The sequence below is a fragment of the Ornithorhynchus anatinus genome, chromosome 3, assembly GCF_004115215.2.
Source record: "Ornithorhynchus anatinus isolate Pmale09 chromosome 3, mOrnAna1.pri.v4, whole genome shotgun sequence".
Classification (NCBI taxonomy): domain Eukaryota; kingdom Metazoa; phylum Chordata; class Mammalia; order Monotremata; family Ornithorhynchidae; genus Ornithorhynchus; species Ornithorhynchus anatinus.
In genome coordinates, this window is record NC_041730.1 from 116225495 (window position 1) to 116247123 (window position 21629).

Below are 21629 nucleotides of genomic sequence, written 5' to 3' on the forward strand. Positions count from 1 at the left end.
GAGTACCACAGAGTTAGCAGATATGTTCCCTGCTCACCACGAGCTTATAGTCTAGTGTGGGAGATAGGTATTAATATAAATAAGTAATTTACAATATATAATTTAAAGATAATAATGTTGGCATTTGTTAAGCGCTTACTATGTGTAGAGCACTGTTCTAAGCGCTGGATAATGTTGGTATTTGTTAAGCGCTTACTATATGCAGAGCACTGTTCTAAGCACTGGGGTAGATACAGGGTGATCTGGTTGTCCTATGTGGGGCTCACAGTTTTTTAATCCCCATTTTCCAGATGAGGTAACTGAAGCACAGAGAGGTTAAGTGACTTGCCCACAGTCACACAGCTGACAAGTGGCGGAGCCGGGATTCGAGCCCATGACCTCTGACCCCCAAGCCCGTGCTCTTTCCACTAAGCCACGCTGCTTCTCTAGCCACGCTGCTTCTCTATGTACATAGAGATACATATGTACATATGTGCAGTGGCATTGGGGGTGGAGTGAATATAAAACGCCCGAAGGTCACAGATCTAACTATGTAGAGGATGCAGAAGAGAGAGGGAGCTGGGGAAAAGAGGGCTCAATCGGGAAGGCTTCTTGGAGGAGATGTGAGCTTACAGTCCCTCTAGACTGTCGAGATTTACAGTCCCTCGTTGGGGGCAGGGAATGTGTCTACCTACTTTGTTGCATTGTACTTTCTCAAGAGTTTAGTACAGTAAGTCAGCAGCTTAGCACAGTGCTCGGCAGAGTATGCGCTCAATAAATACCCCGGGTTGATGCCTTGCTTCTACTGATTTCAGTTCCAGTAAGCAGTTTGGCTTGGAATATTTTGCCTGCATCAATGCTCTCCCTGTTCCACCTTTCCCTTCTGCCACATCCTCTCGCTGCTCATCCGTGCTTTTCCTTCAGGCCAACATCTTCCGGAAAATAAAAGTTTACTCTATGGGCTTTGAAATTCACTCAGACTGTGAGCCAGCCCTGTATGGGACAGAGATTATGACTAACCTGATTATCTTGTCTCTATCCCAGCACTTCATAGAGCACTTAGCCCATCTTGTCCTAAGCCGTCGAGTCGTTTCCGTTCCATAGCAACACCACGGACACATCTCTCTCAGAACGTCCCGCTCTCCGTCTGCAATCGGTCTGGTAGTGGATCACAGAGTTTTCTTGGTAAATATCCGGAAGTGGTTTACCATCGCCTCCTTCCGCGCAGTCAACTTGAGTCTCTGCCCTCAAATATCTCTCATGGCACTGCTGCCCAGCACAGGTGAGTTTTGATTTGTAGCAGATTGCCTTTCACTCGCTAGCTACTGGCCAAGCTAGGATTGGAATGGGTAGGCCTCTGCTTGACTCTCCCTCCCGTCGCGGAAACTGGTAGGGTCCTGGAAACTCTCCAGGTGTGACCCTGAGAGGGGACTTAGCCCATAGCAAGTACTAAACAAGTACCATAGTTAATATATTTATCATTATTACTTTAGACTTTGGCTCGTGAGGAGAATGAGTCCATGTGTGACCTTGGGAACGTCACTTAACCTCTCTGTGCCTCAGTTTCCTCATCTGAATGATAATAAACAATTACGGTATGAAGTCACATAATGTGTGGAAAGCACTGTGTTAAGTGGTGGGGAAGACACAGGATAACCATGTGTAAAATGAGTATGAATTACCTACCTCCTTCTTAGACTGTAAGCCTTATATGAGACAGGGATCATCCTAGCTCGTTACCTTGTTTCTACCCTACTGCTTTACACAGTACTTGACTCACAGGAAGAGCTTAAAAGCCATCGTTATTATTATTTAAGAAAAACTCCCAGCTCTTCTAGCTCACCACTGCTGTTGCCAGGATCACTTTTACCTGTCTAATTGATTTTAGGCTCTCAGAATAAATACAGGCATCATCTGAACTTTAGGACTTTGTCGTTCAATGAGTCAATCAAACAATTTGCAGACGGGCTTGTCTAGGAGGTGAGATGCTGAGCACATGGGACTAAACTCTGGAAGACCTCATAAGACGGAGTGAGTGGACAGAAAAAAGGAAAGATGGGCTTCTGAGGGAGCAAGGATAGAATAGAGTGTTCTGCATAGAGTAAAGGGTCAATAAATATGATCGATTGATTAATGCATCTAGGAGAAAACAAGCTGAAATACAAAACTACCCACTGAGGAGCTCTAAATTATCCATAACTCAGGAGAGAAATCCCAGAGTCAGCATTACTATTATGATATTTGTAAAGTGCGTACTCTGTGTCATGCACTAGTCTAAGGACTGGGTGGACGTAAGTTAATCAGCACTCAGTCCCTGATCCACATAAGGCTCACGATCTCAATCCTCATTTTGCAGATGAGATAGGCACAGAGAAGGGAAGTGACATGCCTCAAGTCACACAGCAGACAAGTGCAGCGCCAGAATTAGAACCCACGACCTCCTGATTCCCAGGCCAGTACTCTACCCACTATGCCACATGTGCCAAGCATTGTACTAAGCGCTGTAGTAGATACAAGATCACCATTCATTCATTCAGTAGTATTTATTGAGCACTTACTATGTGCAGGGCACTGTACTAAGGGCTTAGGTCCCCCATGGGGCTCACTGTCTAAGTAGGAGGGAGAACGGTTATGGAATCTCCATTTTGCAGACGAGGGAACTGAGACACAGAAAAGTTAATTGACTTGGCCAAGGTGTCAGAGCGGACAAGTGACGGAGCTGGGAATAGAACTCAGGGCCCCCGACTCCCGGACCTGCCCTCTTTCCACCAGACCACGCTGCTTCCCACACGGCTTATTTTATTAGAGCTCTCGTGATCTGAAGCACCTTGGAGAAAGTGAATGACTGTTCCTTCTCTCCCGCTCCCAAACCAACATAATCCCCTTGCCTTGAAGTGGAGGACATGGGAACGAGTGACATCAGAATAGATAAAACAGGACACTGAGATTAATGAATAAATCAGAGCTGAAGGCATAACTCACAGCAATCTGATAGTTTTTGTCAGTCTTTTTTATCAGCTTCTTTACTCTCTTTGATGTATAGCTAAGCAGCTCGAACATCCAACCTGCACAAACTCACCAAACGTTTTACTCTGAAATGCCAGTGGTAAATCCAGAAAGAAAAGGAAGGTATTAAGGAGAGATTTGAAGAGAGGAAATGACTCACATATAAGTCAGTTGAGTGTCTCATTGAATGCCTAAGAATTTGAGAGAAGATTGTTTCCTGATTTCCAATCTAGGTTTTACTGTGAGCTGCCCCTTTTCTCTGTCGGTCCAAGCGGTGTGCGGATATATGACTAATCTGTCCTTCCCAGGCAGAAAGAGCCAGCTCCTTCAGTACATCTCCAAGTGTCCTGCCTCCCAGGTCCTCCATTTGAGTGGTTTATTTCCTATGAAAAGCTTTTCCCGATCCTGTTCTGTCTACACCGCATTCCGTGAAATGAAAAGCAATTCAGAAATGCTTTGGTGTTGGTGTTTTAATATTAGCGACGGAGCCCTTACCAACTTACTTACACTCTCTTTAGCACTTTTATATTTATGCCCACTCCGTTGACTTATTTTGATCACTCTATTAATAAATATTTTTCTGCCTGTGTGTGAGCTCCTTGTGGAGAGAGAAAGGATCACTTTATTATTCTGTACTTCCCAAATGCTTGATATCAAAAGGCAAGACAAGAGCACAAACAATGAATGACCTAGCATCAAAGCAAGGTTAATCTTAACACAGCTAAGCTGGGTGGGACATAATAATAAATAATAATAATGTTGGTATTTGTTAAGCGCTTACTATGTGGAGAGCACTGTTCTAAGCGCTGGGGTAGATACAGGGTCATCAGGTTGTCCCAAGTGAGGCTCACAGTCTTAATCCCCATTTTACAGTTGAGGGAACTGAGGCACAGAGAAGTTAAGTGACTTGACCACAGTCACACAGCTGACAAGTGGCAGATCCGGGATTCGAACCCATGACCTCTGACTCCCAAGCCTGTGCTCTTTCCACTGAGCCATGCTGCTTCCCCTCATAAAAATAATTCTGTGTCAAGCACTGGCCTAAGAACTGGGTTTGATACAAGATAATCAGGTTCCACTTGGGGCTCACAGTCTAAGTAAGAGGAAGAACCGGTATTGAATCCCCACTTTACAGATGACGGAACTGAGGCACAGAGAAGCTAAGTGACTTGCCTAAGGTCCCAGAGCAGACAGGTGGCAGAGTCAGAATTAGAATCCAGGTCCTCTGGTACTCTCTGGCCCCTATGCTTTCTGCTAAGCAAAGTTGCTTCTCCACATGAGAGGGGAAGGAGGGGATGGCAAGATACCCTCACACCTGCTACGCGGGATGCTGAAATTGGGAAACTGAAAGCAAGGAGAGCAGAAGTGTTTTAAGGTCACACAGTTAAACAAAGCCTCCGAGAATGCTGAATCTCTGCTGAAAACTGGCAGTCAGTTGCTGAGAACGGACCTGTATTCCACAGTCCCATCAAGAAGGGAGCAACTCTCTCGGAGGAAAAACTTGGTATGGAGAGAGAGACCAGGAAGCAAAAGAGAAAACTTCTGCTGCTACTACTAATCCATCGATCAATCAATCAATCGTATTCATTCAATCTTATTTATTGAGTGCTTACTGCGTGCAGAGAACTGTACTAAGCGCTTGGGAGACTAAGCAGACACACTCCCTGCCCATAATGAGCTTACAGTCTAGCAGAGGGGTGATAGACACTAATATAAATAAATGATAGATACATAAGTGCTGTGGGGCTGGGAGGGGAGAAGAACAAAGAGAGCAAGTCAGGGTGACACAGAAGGGAGAGGCTTCACACACTACGTGCTGAGGAGCAGAGAAGCAGTGTGGCCAAATGGACGGAGGACCTGCCTGGGAGTCAGAAGGACCTGGCTTCTAATCCTGGCTCTGTGTGACCTCGGGCAAGTCACTTAACTTCTCTGTGCCTCATTCACCTCGTCTCTAAAATGGGGATTGAGACTGTGACCCCTCTGTGAGGCCTGGACTGTGTCCAGTCTGTCTTGTATCTACCTCAGCGCTTAGTACGGTGCCTGACTCATAGTAAACCCTTAACAAATACCATTTTTTTAAAAAGCAGTGTACTAAGCACTTGGGAGAGTACAAAACAAAAGAATTAGTGGACATGCTCCCTGCCCATAATAAGTTTACACTCTAGAGGGGGAGACAGACATTAATACATAATTAATAAATAAATATGCATTAATAAATATTTTATAGGACATTATTGAAAGATATGTACATATGCACTTTCACCATCACCGCCATCACTATTACCAGTGCCACCATTTCTCAAAATTCTCAGAGCTGGAGCCGTGATTCAGCTGATGGCAGTAAGCATCAAGACCTGGAGGAACTTCCAACTTTCTTCTCTCTTATTTGCCTGTTGCCGAGTTTATTTTTAAGATGTTTCAAGATCTGTGGAACTTTGCCGTTTTGTGTGGCTGAGGCAGAGTCTGGATCCCGCTCCTGAGCACGATAGCTAACGAGTTTGGATTAAGTATTCATCCCCCGAACTCCGGCCCGGCCCGGTGGAGGGAGAAATGCTAATTCCCCTGTTGAAGGAGGGGCACCGCTGGGATTTCGTCTCTGCTGTCGGTTACGGTTTATAGTTTAGAAAGTTAGGGAATGCCTGAATTAAATGCCCAATTGAAGTCTTTAAAGCAAAAACAAAAACAGTCTTCCCAATCTTGCTTCTAGTGTTCAGTTTGGGCACCTCTGGACTTGCCTTGCAGGACTACTGTCATTATCCTAGTGCTGTGGTTATCACTGTTATTAATGGCGATGGCAATAATCCCGCCACACAAAACCTTACAAACTAAAAATCATTCGAGCCCTGGCTCTTCTTACTCAGGACTGTCGGCCACCTTTTTATTTCCTTAATTCTACTCTAAGTAAAACTGAACTGTTTGCTGATCATATGAGGGCTATCGTTCTGTCGGTCAGCCTTTCTCCTGCTAGACAATAAACTTGGAATGGAGGATTTCTGTTTAGTGGAAGGCGGGGATTTTTTCCTTGCAAGGTTCACGTGCCCTAACATGCGTGCAGACAGGCAGGCAGAAACAAACCCTTCTAGGCAGGTAGATAAGCTCCCCGGCCAGATGACAGGTAAACCGGTAATAGCGGCAGCCAAGTGAATCAGGGGCTGCTGCCGCTAGCGTTCATTCATTCATGTAATCGTATTTATTGAGTGCTTACTGTGTGCAGAGCACTGTACTAAGCACTTGGGAGAGTATAACAATAAGCAGGCACATTCCCTGCCCACAGTGAGCTTGCAGTCCAGAGGGGGAGACGGTCATTAATATAAATCCCTGGAGCTCTGAGGCTGCACAGAGCAGGGCCCAGAGGCAGTCCGTCGTGGAACCGGCAGGGGCGAGAACTCCGTACACAGTAGGTGGACATGCCGGACACTGACTTTATTACCCTCCTCTCCCTTCTATTTACGCTGTGAGCCCCATGGGGGACAGGGACTGTGTCTCAACTAATTATCTTCTATCTCCCCGCATGCATAATAGAGTGCATGGCACAGAGAGAGCTCCCAAAATATTATTATAATTATCACTGCCTCCTGCTACAAGCTTACGCTTTTGCCACTTGGGCTATCGTGGCTGACAACAGACTTCAGACCGTCCCGCCCACTTTCTGAAGGGTAGCAGAATGAGGGGAGAAATGGCCGATGGTGGATGTATGGCCTCTTTATTCTTTATTCTAATACTCAAAGCCAGGAGGTATGGACTTGGTCAAACTCATAGCTTTATGTAGTCCCTACAGGAAACCCTCTCTACCTTTGGCTTGATTCAGTCAGTCAGACAGTCAGTTAATGGCATTTACAGAGCAATGTACTAAGCGCTTGGGAGAGGACAATATAACTGACACATTCCCTGCCCACAGTGAGCTTACAGTCTAGAGAGACTATAGGCACAAGGATTATGCAGAATTCCTTTCTCTGGCTATGGATTTCTGCATTGACGAAAGGTCTCAGAAGCCTTTTTTGAAATTGAATATGACACTAGCCAAATCAGGAGATGAGGTGATGCGTTTCCTGGCAAAAGCAGGATTCCAGTGCCTGGTGGGGACCTGAGGACCAGAGCTAACACTTTGAGCACCTCAGACAATCAATCAATTGTATTTTTCGAGCTCCTACTGTGTGCCGAGCACTGTACTAAGCGCTTGAGAGAGTTCAATATAACAGAGATAGTAGACGAGCCAGCAATCTACAGACTGCCTTGGCTGTGGCCATGTCAGGGAGGAGGCAATAAAGGCCATAGTTAGCTCTCTGAACTACGTACTTCACCTGTATCATTACTTCCTTGCCCTCTAACCCAACCTCTGCCCCTCTGCCCTTGAACCTGAATAAACTGAATGAGTGCTAGCTTGCAGTCTGGTGCTCTTTCAGTCGTGCTTATTGAGTATTTACTGTGTGCAGACCACTGTACTAAGCGCTTGGGAGAGTACAATACAGCAATAAACAGGCACATTCCCTGCCCACAACAAGCTTACAGTCTATCTGGGGGGAAGCAGACATCAGTACAAATAAACAAATGACAGATATGTACATAAGTCCTATGGGGCTGGGAGGGGGGAAGAGCAAGTCAGGGTGACGGAGAAGGGAATGGGAGAAGAAGAATCAATCTGGAGGAGTGAGCTGCATAAGAGTCATAATAATAATAACAATGATAATAATAATGGTATTTGTTAAGCACTTACTATGTTCCAAGCACTGGGATAGTTGCAATACAATCAGATCAGGCATACTTCCTGTCTCTCTCTAGGGTCTCAGTCTAAGGGGAAAGGAGAACAGGATTTTAATTCCCATTTTCCAGATGAGGAAGGTGAGGCAAGAGGCACAGAGAGGTAAGTAAGTTTCACAAGGTCCTACAGGAGGTAAGTTGCGGGGCTAAGTCTCCTGACTACCTGGCCACCACCTGCTTCATCCTACCCTGAAACTAGGTCTGGGGAGTCCTTCCCAGGTCTGTTTTCTATCACCCTCAAGTGTATTTTTTTTTCTTAGTAAAATGGAAGTTTCTTCTTAGGGAAAAGGGGAATTCTTGAGGAACAACTTTGTTTTATAAACAAACAAACAACAACAACAAAAAAGCCACAGCAAACTTCAGGTATCCATCCCTTTCCCTCATCCCACTCCCAACTCCACCTCTGGACACTGGCAATGCCTGGAAATGTCGGAAAACAGGCTGGCCTTCCCAGTGCCTGAACTACCCAGCAGTTCGAAGTATTTACTGAGTGCCTAGTCTGTGCACAACACTGTGCTAAGCACTTGGAGGAGCATACTACTACTACTACTGATAATTATAATAACCATGGTATTTGTGAAGCACTGGCCAGACATTGTTCTAAGTGATAGATACAAGGTTATTGGGTTGGTCACAGTCCCTGTCATAAGCGTGACTCAGTGGAAAGAGCCTGGGTTTGGGAGTCAGAGGTCATGGCTTCGAATCCCGGCTCCGCCACTTGTCAGCTGTGTGACTGTGGGCAAGTCACTTAACTTCTCTGTGCCTCAGTTCCCTCATCTGTAAAGTGGGATTAAGACTGTGAGCCTCACGTGGGACAACCTGATTATCCTGCTTCTCCCCCAGCGCTTAGAACAGTGCTCTGCACATAGTAAGCGCTCAACAAATACCAACATTATTATTATTTCACGGACACAACCTTAATCCCCATTTTACAGATGAGGGAGCTGAGGCAGATCGAAAGTAACTGAGCTACCCTAGCTCACCCAGAAGACGAGTGGCAGAGCCGGGATTAGAACCCAGGTCCTTCTGACTCCCAGATGGGAGCTCTACCCACGGGCCGCGCTGCTTCTCTATAATAGAAGAAGCAGAAGACCCGATCCCTGGCCCAGCCACACAGCTAGAAAGCTCTTCATCAATCACCTCCACTTGGATGTGGCCTCTGAGGGCCACAGTGGAATTAGTTGAATTATCATTTGCATTTGCCTTTCCACCTCCCGCCATCGTTTGGCTTATTCTTAGGCAATTGCCAAGGTAAATGTCATTATTGCCACTCCGCGTGTTGACTTTCTTGATGTTTTTCTTTTCTTTATTCCTATTCACTCATGTTTTTCAGTGACCCAGATCCAGCAGACCGGGTTGAGGCCTGAAGCCAGAAGAAGAAGAGACAAGTAGAAAGGGAGAGACCAGAACTAGCTCTAAAGGTGAAATCTATAGTCCTATCTAGGGTGTTGAGATATTAAGGGGACAAAATGGACATTTCAGAGATGCAGCGTGGCTCAGTGGAAGGATCATGGGCTTGGGAGTCAGAGGGCGTGGGTTCTAATCCTGGCTCCGCCACTTATCAGCTGTGTGACTTCGGGCCAGCCACTTAACTTCTCGGTGCCTCAGCTACCTCATCTGGAAAATGGGGATGAAGACTGTGAGCCCCATGTGGGACAACCTGATTACCTTGTATCTACCCCAGTGTTTAGAACAGTGCTCTGCACATAGTAAGCGCTTAACAAATATCAAAATCATCATTTCGGTTAACTATGGAGCACGGGCCCGGGAGACAGAAGTTCATGGGTTCTAATCCCCACTGCAACAGTTGTCTTCTGGGTGACCTTGGGCAAGTCACTTCACTTCTCTGTGCTCCAGTTACCTCCTCTATAAAATGTGGATTAAGAAAGACTGTGAGCCCCATATGATACAGGGACTGTGTCCAACCCAATCTGTTTGTACCCACCCCGATGCTTACTACAGTGTCTAGCGATATTATAAAATAATAATAATGATAAAGGTTTTTGTTAAGCGCTTAACAAAAATAACAATTATCGTTATTTTATTATTATTATTATTAACTGAACTGTAGCATAGAGCAGTGTGGTCTATTGAGGAGCAGCGTGGCCGAGTGGAAAGAGCATAGGCCTGGGAGTCAGAGACCTGTGTTCTAATCCCGGCTCCCTTACTCGTCTCCAATGTGACCTTGGGTAAGTCACTTAACCTCTCTGGCTTCAGTGTCAGGATTGAATGCCTGTTCTCCCTCCTACTTAGAGTAGGAGCCCCATGTGGGCGAGGGACTGTATCTGACCTGATTAACATGTATCTACCGCAGTGCTTAGAAAAGTGCTTGACAGAGGCTAAGGGCTTAACAAATACCATTCTAACAAAAAGAGTAATAATAATGGCTAAAATCATGAATCCTGTAAAAGATTCATTGAAAGAAAGCCCTGAGCTAACCAAACACAAGACTGTAGCATGATTGGATAAGCTATGGACACGCTAACACCAGTGCTCAATGAGCATACAGTGTACAGGCGATATCTGGTAGTGTCAATTGTAACCGGGACTACTCTTCTTCTCTTTTAATTCCAGTCCTCCTCATTCCTTCCCATCTCAGTCAACAATACCATCATCCTCCTTGACCCAGAAGCCTCCAACCTTAACTCCTCGCTATCATTCGACTCCCACATCTAAATCTACTGGTAAATCCTGCTAGTTTTCCCCCACAACACCTCTGCCCAAGATCTCATCACATCGCCGTGTGGTTTTCCCATTAACCTAGCCTAGTGGAAGCAGCATGGTGTAGTGGATGGGCCTGGGAGTCAGAAGGTGGTGGGTTCTAATCCTGATTCTGCCACTTGCCTACTGTATGATCTTGGGGAAGTCACTTCACTTCTCTGGGCCTCAGTTACCTCATCTGTACATTGGGGATTGAGACTGTGAGCCCCTCTGGGACAGAGACTGCATCCAACCCAATTTGCCTGTATCAAACCCACTGCTTAATACAGTGCCTGACACATAGTAAGTGCTTAACAAATGCATTATTATTACTATTAAATGATGATGATGATGATGGTACTTGTGCATGGGTTTGGAAGTCAGGAGGATCTGGATTCTAATCCCGGCTCTGCCATTTGTCTGCTGGGTGACCTAGGGCAATTCAATTAACTTCTCTGTGCCTGAGTTACCTCATCTATAATGTGGGGATTAAGATAGGGAAGCGGCGTGGCTCAGTGGAAAGAAGCCGAGCTTGGGAGTCGCAGGTCATGGGTTCGAATCCCTGCTCTGCCACTTGTCAGCTGTGTGACTGTGGGCAAGTCACTTAACCTCTCTGTGCCTCAGTTACCTCAACTGTAAAATGGGGATGAAGACTGTGAGCCTCACATGGGACAACCTGATTACCCTGTATCTCCCCCAGTGTTTAGAAAAGTGCTCTGCACATAGTAAGCACTTAGCAAATACCACCATTATTATTATTGCTATTATAGTAAACCCCATGTGGGACAGGGACTGTGTCTGATCTGATTATCTTGTATCTACCCCAGCGCTTAGAACAGTGTGCAGTACATAGTAAGAGCTTAACAAATACCATAAAAGCAAAAACAAACAAATCTCTCCAATCTCTCCAATCTCTGCCTCCAATCTCTCCCCCCTCTATCTTATCGCACATGCTGCTGCACAGATCATCTTCTTGAAGTGTCACTAGCCACACATCTCTCTGCTCTTCTTAACCATGAAACAGCTTTCTATTTCCCTATGTTTGACAAAAGAAATTCTCATGGTTAGCTTCAGGGCCCCCTCCCCCCACCCCCCACATTACAAATGTGCTCTCTTTCTCAAGCCGACCTTCTAATGATAATAATGATGGTATTTGTTTAGTGCTTACTATGTGCTGAGCACTCTTCTAAGCTCTGAACAATAATAATAATAATAATGTTGGTATTTGTTATGCGCTTACTATGTACAGAGCACTGTTCTAAGCACTGGGGTAAATACAGGGTAATCAAGTTGTCCCAAGTGAGGCTCACAGTCTTAATCCCATTTTACAGATGAGGTAACTGAGGCACAGAGAAGTTAAGTGACCGAGGATTTGAACCCACGACTTCTGACTCCCAAGCCCAGGCTTTTTCCACCAAGCTTCTTCTCAGCTTCTCAGCTTCTAATTTGTTCCTCGCTCCCGATTTTCCCTCCTCTGACCAGCCTCTTGCTCTAGCTGTTTGCCCAACCTGAAACTCCCTCCCTCAATCTGTCAGACCTTCCAACAAGTCTTCCCTGTTTAATCCCTAATAGTTCTAGCTTGATCAAACCCACAGCCATTGCCAGCACTTATAAAGTGTGCATATATATACATATATATAATGTTGGTATTTGTTAAGTGCTTATTATGTGCAAAGCACTGTTCTAAGCGCTGGGGGGGATACAAGGTGATCAGGTTGTCCCTCATGGGGCTCACAGTCTTCACACATCTATAGCTCTTGTATATAACTGTGGTATTTGTTAAGCACTTACTAGGTGCCAGACACTGTTCTAAGCTCTAGGATGGATACGAAATAATCGGGGTGGACACAGTCCCTGTCCCACAGAGGGCTCACCATCTTAATCCCCATTTTACAGATGAGGGAACTGAGTAACACAGAAGTTAACTGACTTGCCCAAAGTCACACAGCAGGTAAGTGTTTAGTACAGCACTCTGCACACAGTAATCACTCAATAAATATGATTGAATGAGTGTTCTAAGTATATATATATCAACAAGAGCTGGAAATACACACACACATGTATATATAAGCACACATACATATGTGTATATACATATATATGCAAATATACATACATTTATATGTATGTAGTCTTGTGTATATAGAATAATTTATTTTGACTACTTAAATTGTAAATGTTTGAATGTACATCTCCCCCATTAGAATGTAATTCTTTCTGGACAAGGAATGCATCATTTCGTTGTGTTGTACTTCCCCAAACACTTAGTACAGTGCATTGCACCAAGTGAGTAGTCATTAAATACGCTTACTACTACTGTTATAACAGAGATGTGAATTATTCTGTTGACCTGAAATTCTGATTTGCGTTTATATTTGCTTAAATAAGTCTTGAATTCAGCTTTCTTATCTCTGAGAAAGAAAGTATTGGAAGAGAAAAAATGATGTTCTTATGTTTTATTTACATTGTCTTCAAAATACTAGCAGGGATGTCAAAACGAATTTTGTACAGTTGAATCTTTAGCCTCAAGCCAACTCCAGGACCACTAGGAACTCTAAAAATAACGCCTTGAATCTGTATTCCACTCTTATTTTCCCGAAGCACTTTCATATCAATTATCTCATTTCATTCTCACAGCATTCCTCTGAGCTAGGCAAATATTATTATCCTCCTTTTACAGATGAGGAAACTGAGGCATAGAAAGATTAAATTGAATTACACAAGTTTACACTGTAAGCCAAAGGTGGAGAGGGAACTGGAACCAGGTCTCCTGACTCTCAGCCCCTGCTCTTCTCACTAATTCACATCGCCTCTCCAGGACCACGCAGCGTGGCTCAGTGGAAAGAGGCCGAGCTTGAGCGTCAGAGGTCATGGGTTCTAATCCCAGCTCAGCCGCTTGTCGGCTGTGTGACTTTGGGCAAGTCGCTTAACTTCTCTGTACCTCAGTTACCTCATCTGTAAAATGGGGATTAAAAACTGTGAGCCCCACGTGGGACAACCTGATCCCCTTGTGTCCCCCCGAAGTGCTTAGAACAGTGCTTTGCACATAGTAAGCGCTTAGCAAATACCATCATTATTATTATCCAGCTCCACAGCTTGGAGAACACCAGACTGACTCAGTTCTTTCTTAAATCTTTTTTCCTCCCTAAACTCCCATGACCTCCAAGCTTCCCAATACCTTTTGCCAAAATTTTCCTTTCTTTCATTAGAGAGAGGAAGGGGAATAAAGTGATAATATGGGGAGGGGAGTTGATGAGAAAAAGGGGCTAACAAGAAAACAAAATGGCTAAAGAAAGCAGAGAGGAGTAGTGATATGGGGGAGAAAGATACTAATTCTACTACTAATAATAACAATCACAATTGTGGCATATAATAATGACGGCATTTGTTAAGCACTTACTATGTGCCAAGCACTGTTCTGGCGTATGTTAAATGCTCACTGTAAACCTAGCACTCATGGACCCGGGAGTCAAAAGGAACGAGGTTCTAATCGCCGCTCTGCCCCTTGTCTGCTGTGTGACCGTGGGCAAATAATTAACATCTGTGTGCCTCAGTTCCATCATCTGTAAAATGGGGATTAAGAAAATGAGCCCTATATGGGACAGGGACTGTGTCCAACCCGATTATCTTGTATCCATCCCAGCTCTTAGAACAGTGTCTGGCACATAGTAAGTGCTTAACAAATACCACAGTTATTTTTATTATTACTATGTGCAGAGCACAGTACTAAGCGCTTGGGAGAGTACAATACAACAGAATAAGCAGAAAAGTACTAAGCGCTGGGGTAGATAAGATCAATGATCATCATCAGTGATATTTATTTACTGACTGCTTATTATGTGCAAAGTACAGCACTAAACACTTGGGAGAGCACAATACAATGGAGTTGGCAGACACGGTCCCTCCCCAACAAGCTTACAGTCTAGAGGGGGAAACAGACGTTAATATAAATAAATAAAGAAAATAAATTTAAATAAATAAATAATAGATATAAGAGAATCAGGTCAGACACAGTCCCTGTCCTATGGAGGGCATACAATCTAAGGGGGCTAAAACAAGTATTTAATCCCTATTTTGCAGATTAAAAAACTGAGGCACAGAGAGGTTGTCACTTTTTAAATGATATTTGCTAAGGGCTTATTATCTGCCAGGCTCTACATTAAGCACTGGGGTAGATATAAGATGATCAGGTTGGACACAGTCCATGTCACTCATTTATTCATTTATATTTGAGTGCATACCATGTGCAAAGAACTGTAATAATAATGTTGGTATTTGTTAAGCACTTACTACGTGCAGAGCACTGTTCTAAACGCTGGGTAGGCACAGGGGAATCAGGTTGTCCCACGAGATGCTCACAGTCTTCATCCCCATTTTACAGGTGAGGGAACTGAGGCGCAGAGAAGTGAAGTGACTTGCCCACAGTCACACAGCTGACAAGTGGCAGAGCCGGGATTTGAACCCATAGACCTCTGACTCCTAGAGTACAATACAACAACAGACACATTATAATTTTCAAAAAGATTTTTGAATGCCTTCCATGATGGGTGAAGGCTCCCACAGTCTTAATCCCTAATCTACAGTGGAGGTAACTGAGGCACAGAGAAGTTAAGGGACTTGCTCAAAGTCACATTATTGCAAGTGGTGGAGCCGGGATTAGAACCCAGTTCCTCTGACTCCCGGGCCCGTCAGGCCACGTTTGCTTCCCGAGGTCACGTTATTAGGTAGGCAGGTGGCAGAGCTGGGATCAGAACCCAGGTTTTCTGACTGCCAAGTCCTTACACTTTTCACTAGGCCACGCTCTTTAAGGCCGCTACCTCCACTAACCAACGGTTTGCAGCTCTGCAGTCTCTAAGGCTTCCCACGGGACCCCCGGATCCCAGATTTTTGGAATTCATTCATTCAATCGCATTTACTGAGCGCTTACTGTGTACAGAACACTGTACTAAACACTTATATGTCCCTGGGTATGGTGTGAGCCCCTACCGATTTGCCTGTACCCACCCCAGCGCTTAGTACAGTGCCCGGCACACAGTTGGCGCTTAACAGATTTCACAGTTATTATTAGTATTAGTATCATTACCCTTAAAATCTATCAGCTCAGGCAGGGGGCTGCTCCTCTTCTCCCCTCAAGGGTCCTGATGGTTCTCAGATGTGAATTTTCGGAAGGCACTGTGGAGAGCACTCTCAAGGTGGCGAGCCTTCTCCCTTGAAAATGTCTCCTCGTCCTGCTACCCGAACCCCGCCAGGCTCAAACGCTGTCTCCGGCTTTCTTCAGCATCTGTTTCCTTTACCATTTTGGGGATTTAATTTTTGTCAACCACAATTGCAAGGGATATGGAATGGATACTTTTAAAAAGAATACCTCATCACTGAGAAAAGTGTAACAGGGCGTCCCCGTGAAGCTGAGATGGGAAGCCCCAGTGATCAAAATTAAAATTCATCCTTATTAATTGTATATATTGAGTGCTTACTGTGTGCAGAGCACTGTACTAAGCACTTACGAGAGTACCCTATATCAGAGTTGGCAGACAGGTTCCCTGTCAACAGTGAGTTTACAGTCTAAAGGACTGTAAACTTTCTCAAAAAAAAATCTTCTAGTCAGGCACAACCTACATCAAAATAATAGCGGGAAGCCTAAGCACAAGGAAGTAAATTAAGAAGTGAAAAGAACTTAATTTACTCAGGAAAATTAGATTCCATCTTTAATTATTACTATCAATTTATTATTATTATTAGAGAAGCATTATTATTATTATTAGAGAAGAATAATTCTTAGATAATTATTATTATTATTATTATTAGAGAAGCAGCGTGGCTCAGTGGAAAGAGCCCGGGTTTAGGAGTCAGAGGTCATGGGCTCTAATCCCGCCTCCGCCACCTGTCAGCTATGTGTGACTTTGGGCAAGTCACTTAACTTCTCGGTGCCTCAGTTACCTGCTCTGGAAAATGGGGATTGAGACTATGAGCCTCACGTGGGACAACCTGATTACCCTGTATCTACCCCAGTGCTTAGAACAGTGCTGGGCACATAGTAAGCGCTTAACAAATACCATAATTATTATTATTAGTATCGTCAAGTGCCGTCGAGTCGTTTCCGATTCACAGTGACTCTATGGATATATATTCTACAGAACGTCCCGTCTTCCGCCTCAATCTGTAACCTTACGTTATCGTTGTTATAGCTTCTACCCTTCTAGCTGTTGGGTCTGCCCCGTCCATGTTTTCTCTGGACTTTTCCTAGCAATAGTGTCTTCTCCAGTGAATTAGGCCTCCCGATTATGTGGCCGAAAGACGCTAATCTAAGTCGAGTCACTTGGCCTTCCAGAGACCACTTTGGCTTAATTTGCTCCAGAATCCATTCGTTTGTTTTTCGGGCAGTCCGTGGTATTCACAAAAGCCTTCTCCGACACCTCATTTCAAAAGAACCGATGCTCTTTCTATCCTGTTTTTTCACTGTCGAGCTGTCGGATCCCTACACTGTCATTGGAAGCACCAGAGAATTGATTATTTGTATTTTTGTGGCGATTGTTAAATCAGCACCTCTCATGACTTTTTCCAGGCTCTTCATAGCCAGCCTTCCTAATATTAATTTTTGGTGTATTTCCTGACTACTAGGTCCTTTATTATTGATTAACATTGCATATGTTAAGACTACTTGGGGCCATGTGAGTTATCTGTCTTTCTAAATAGTTTCACAGCTTGATTTTTTTCTTGTTTTTCAGTGGGAAAAGTGGTAAAGGGGGCAGCTGAATGGCAGGAGTCCTGACTCTATAGCCCTTACTTGAGGAGCCAAGACATTTACTTCTGGATTAAGTGTGCACAACGAAGCCGGGGAATTTGATACTTGTGTTGTTTTGTCTGGAAACCTTGAAAGGAAAGAAATTTGATTACATTCCATGTACCCATGGGTATGGAAATGCAGCAGTGTTGGGTGGTTTGAACTCCTTCCACATTTTGGAAGGTTTTTTTGGTTTCAGAAAACAAAACGCTGCATGCAGCCTGCTCATCTGCAAATGTAACAATCACTGCTGATTTTCACATGATTATTCCCTGACATCCTTATTGCTCTTGTAATTCTTTCATCTTTTAAAGTCAGCCGAGTAGCCCTTAAAATGAGAAAAAGTACTTTTTCTCCTTTGCAAATGGCTAACGGAAGGGACGGATGCGATGGGGTTGTTTATTTGTATCGAACCACCGTTCTCTTGTGTTCAATCAATCAATCGAATCTATTGAGTGTTTACTGTGTGCAGAGCACTATATAAGCACTTGGGAGAGTATAATATAACAGAGTTGGAAGACATTTTCTTTGCCCACAATGAGCTTAGAGTCTAGAGGAGGAGACAGACATTAATGTAAATAAATTATGGATATCAGCCAATCAATAGTATTTATTGAGAGCTCACTGTTTGCAGAGCATTATACTAAATGCTTGGGACACTATAACAATATAACTGATCGGGTAGACAAGCTCTTTTCCCACAAGAAGTTGTAAGCTGGAAGTCTAAAAGATACGTACATAAGTGCTGTGGGGCTGAAGGAGGGGTGAATAAAGGGGTGCAAATCCATGTGCAAGGGCGACGGAGAAGGAAGAGGGAGAAGAGGAAATGAGGGCTTAATCGGGGAAGGCCTCTCGGACGAGATGTGCCTTCAATAAGGCTTTTATTCAATAAGGGACGGAGAGTGATTGTCCGTTGGATACGAAGAGGGAGGGCGTTCCAGGCCGGAGGCAGGAGACGGGCGGGAGGTCAGCAGTGAGATAGATGAGAGTGAGGTACCGTGAGTAGGTTGGCATTAGAGGAGAAAGTGTGTGTGTTGCACTGTAGTAGGAGACCATCAAGATAAGGAGGAGGGGGCAAGGCGACTGAGTGTTTTAAAGCCGATAGTAAGGAGGTTCTGCTTGACGCAGAGATGGATGGGCGACCACTGGAGGTTCTTGAGGACTGGGGAAACAGTCCTGAGCGTTTTTGTAGAAAAATGTTCCAGGCAGCAGAGTGGAGTATAGATTGGAGTGGGGAGAGGCAGAAGGCAGGGAGGTCAGCGAGAAGGTTATGCAGTAATCAAGGTGGGATAGGAAAAGGGCTTAGATTAATGGAGTAGCAGTTTGGATGGAGAGGAAAGGGAGGATTTTATCGGCATTGTGAATACTGAACCGACAGGATTTAGTGACAGATTTAATATGTGGGTTGAATGACAGCGATGAGCTGAAGATAACGCCATGGCTATGGGCTTGTCGAGTGCTTGCTGCATGGCTTTGGGCAAGTCACTTAACTTCTCAAGTCACTTGAGAAGCAGCGTGGCTCAGTGGAAAGAGCCCGGGCTTGGGATCAGAGGTCATGGGTTCTAATTCCGGCTCCGCCACTTGTCAACTGTGTGACTGTGGGCAAGTCACTTAACTTCTTGGTGCCTCAGTTCCCTCATCTGTCAAATGGGGATTAACTGTGAGCCTCATGTGGGACAACCTGATTACCCTGTATCTCCCCCAGCGCTTAGAACAGTGTTCTGCACATAGTAAGCACTTAACAGATACCAACATATATGACTAAAACTGTTCTAAACTCTGGGGTAGACACAACCTATTCAGGTTGGACACTGTTCCTGTCCCTTTCCCTCACAGGGCTCACAGTGTATGTAGGGGGGAAAACCGGCATTGAACCTCCATTTTACAGATGAGGAAACTGAGTGACAGAGAGGTTAAGCAACATCTTTCATTCATTCAGTAGTATTTATTGAGCGCTTACTATGTGCAGAGCACTGTACTAAGCGCTTGGAATGTACAATTCGGCAGCAGATAGAGACAATCCCTGCCCAGTGACGGGCTCACAGTCTAAACGGAGGAGAAAGACGGCAAAGCGAAACAGAACAAAACAAAACAAGACAACATCGTCAAGATAAATAGAATCAAGGGGATACACACCTCATTAACAAAATAAATAGGGTAATATATAATATATACAAATGAGCACAGTGCTGAGGGGAGGGGAAGGGGGATGAGCAGAGGGCGGGAGGGCGGAATGGGGAGGGGTGGAGGAGCAGAGAGAAAGGGGGGATCAGTCTGGGAAGGCCTCCCGGAGGAGGTGAGCTCCCAGTAGGGCTTTGAAGAGGGGAAGAGAGTTAGTTTGGCAGAGGTGAGGAGGGAGGGCATTCCAGGACAGCGGTAGGAAGTGGGCCAGGGGTCCACGGCAGGACAGGTGTGAACGGGGGACTGTAGCAGGCAACTGTCAGAGCTGGGATTAGAGTCCTGATTCTCTGGCTGACTCCCGAGGCCCCCACCCTTTCCATTAGGCCGCACATCACTAGGAAAATGCCCCAGATATATTAGGTAAAAACACTTGGGCTCAAGGTGATGGTTAACTTTACCCTACTAGGCCTTCAACCTTATGGCTGTTCCCTTTAACACTTTTCCTTCTAATAACTCATCAATCCTCAAGAGTCACTTGATTGAAGAGTTATGTTTTCTGCCAAGATTCTTTAGGCAGCTCAGACAGCTCCCCGTTCTATGCTCTCGAGTCCTTTCCGACCCATAGCGACACATCTCTCCCAGAGCTCCCCATCTCCATCGGCAATCATTCTGGTAGTGGATCCATAGAGTTTTCTTGGTAAAAAAACAGAAGTGGCTTACCATTGCCTCCTTCCGTACAGTAAACTTGAGTCTCCGCCCTCGACTCTCTCCCGTGCCACTGCTGCCCAGGAAGGGTGAGTTTTGACTAGGAGCAGATTGCCTTTCACTCGCTAGCCACTGCCCAAGCTAGGAATGGAATGGGTCTGCCTCTGACTCTCCCTCCTGTAGCCGAGACTGGTAGGCTACTGGAAACTCTTCAGGTGCGATCCCGAGAGATTCAGATATATCCTACCCATAGCAGAATATGGTCAGGTCAGCCTTGAATTCGTTTTTTTTTTGGCCTATTTCGGTTGAATTTTGTGTGCATAGATCCCTGCTGGTTAGTATTCAAATGCTTTTACTCATGAAGGAAACTATAGGATTTGGTGTTTTGTACTGAAGAAAGGTCAGGAACAAGAAGTTTAGTTTCTCAGTTTATGCCACTTTCAGAGGGCTGTCCAAATCTCTACTAGAGGCAGTAAACTTTATTAGTCAAAGGATGTCCTAGAAGTCTAGGATTTATTAGTAACCGGGGTGGGCATCTGAACCCCATTCTTGGTAAAGTCACTGTGAATTTTCAGAATCAACGACAATGATGAATTACATCATATTTATGACACACCTTTTCCCTTTTAACATACCATTCTCCTCTATCACCCACTTCATCAAGAGACAGTTTTTTTTTTTTTTTTTACTATTATTCTTTGTGAAGGAGGAGGTAACCTGGGTGAAAGGAAAAGCAATCTTCAGCCATCGAACTGGTAGAGGTCAAAAAGTGAAGTGAGAGGGCAGAAATCCTTGATCCCGAAAAGCAGCATGGCCTAATGGAAAGAGCACGGACTTGGGAGTAAGAAAACTTAGGCTCTAATCCCGACTCCACCACTTGTCTGCTCTGTGACCTTGGACATGTCACTTAACTTCTCTGGGCCTCGGTTACCTCATCAAACAATCAATCCTATTTATTGAGCTCTTGTAATAATAATAATAATAATGGCATTTGTTAAGCGCTTACTATGTGCAAAGCACTGTTCTAAGTGCTGGGGAGGATACAAGGAGATCAGGTTGTCCCACATGGGGCTCACAGTCTTCAGACCCATTTTACAGATGAGGTCACTGAGGCACAGAGAAGTGAAGTGATTTGCCTGAAGTCACACAGCTGACAAGTGGCAGAGCTGGGATTTGAACCCCTGATCTTTTTTTTTTTTTGGTATTTATTAAGCGCTTACTGTGTGCCGATCACTGTTCTAAGCGCTGGGGTAGATACGGGTTAATCAGGTTGTCCCACGTGAGACTCACAGTTAATCCCCATTTTACAGATGAGGTTACTGAGGCACAGAGAAGAGAAGTGACTTGCCCACAGTCACACAGCTAAGTGGCAGAGCAGGGATTCGAACTCATGACCTCTGATTCCCAAGCCCGGGCTCTTTCCACTGAGCCACGTTGTTTCTTATGGTGTGCACAGCACTGTACTAAGCGTTTGGGAGATTACAATATAACAGAGTAGGGAGATACGTTCCTTGCCCACGATAAGCTTACAGCCTATAGGAGAAGACAGACATTAATATTAGTACATAAATTACAGATA

General features: G+C 44.7%; 1 non-coding gene across 1 annotated transcript; it reads right to left on the minus strand.

Moving 5' to 3' along the window:
* Positions 1 to 1271: 1271 nt before the first annotated feature.
* On the minus strand, positions 1272 to 1409 carry LOC114810752. Its single transcript, XR_003758447.1, has one exon. It is a non-coding gene; the product is annotated as a small nucleolar RNA SNORA7 (small nucleolar RNA).
* Between the last annotated feature and the right edge of the window lie 20220 nt (positions 1410 to 21629).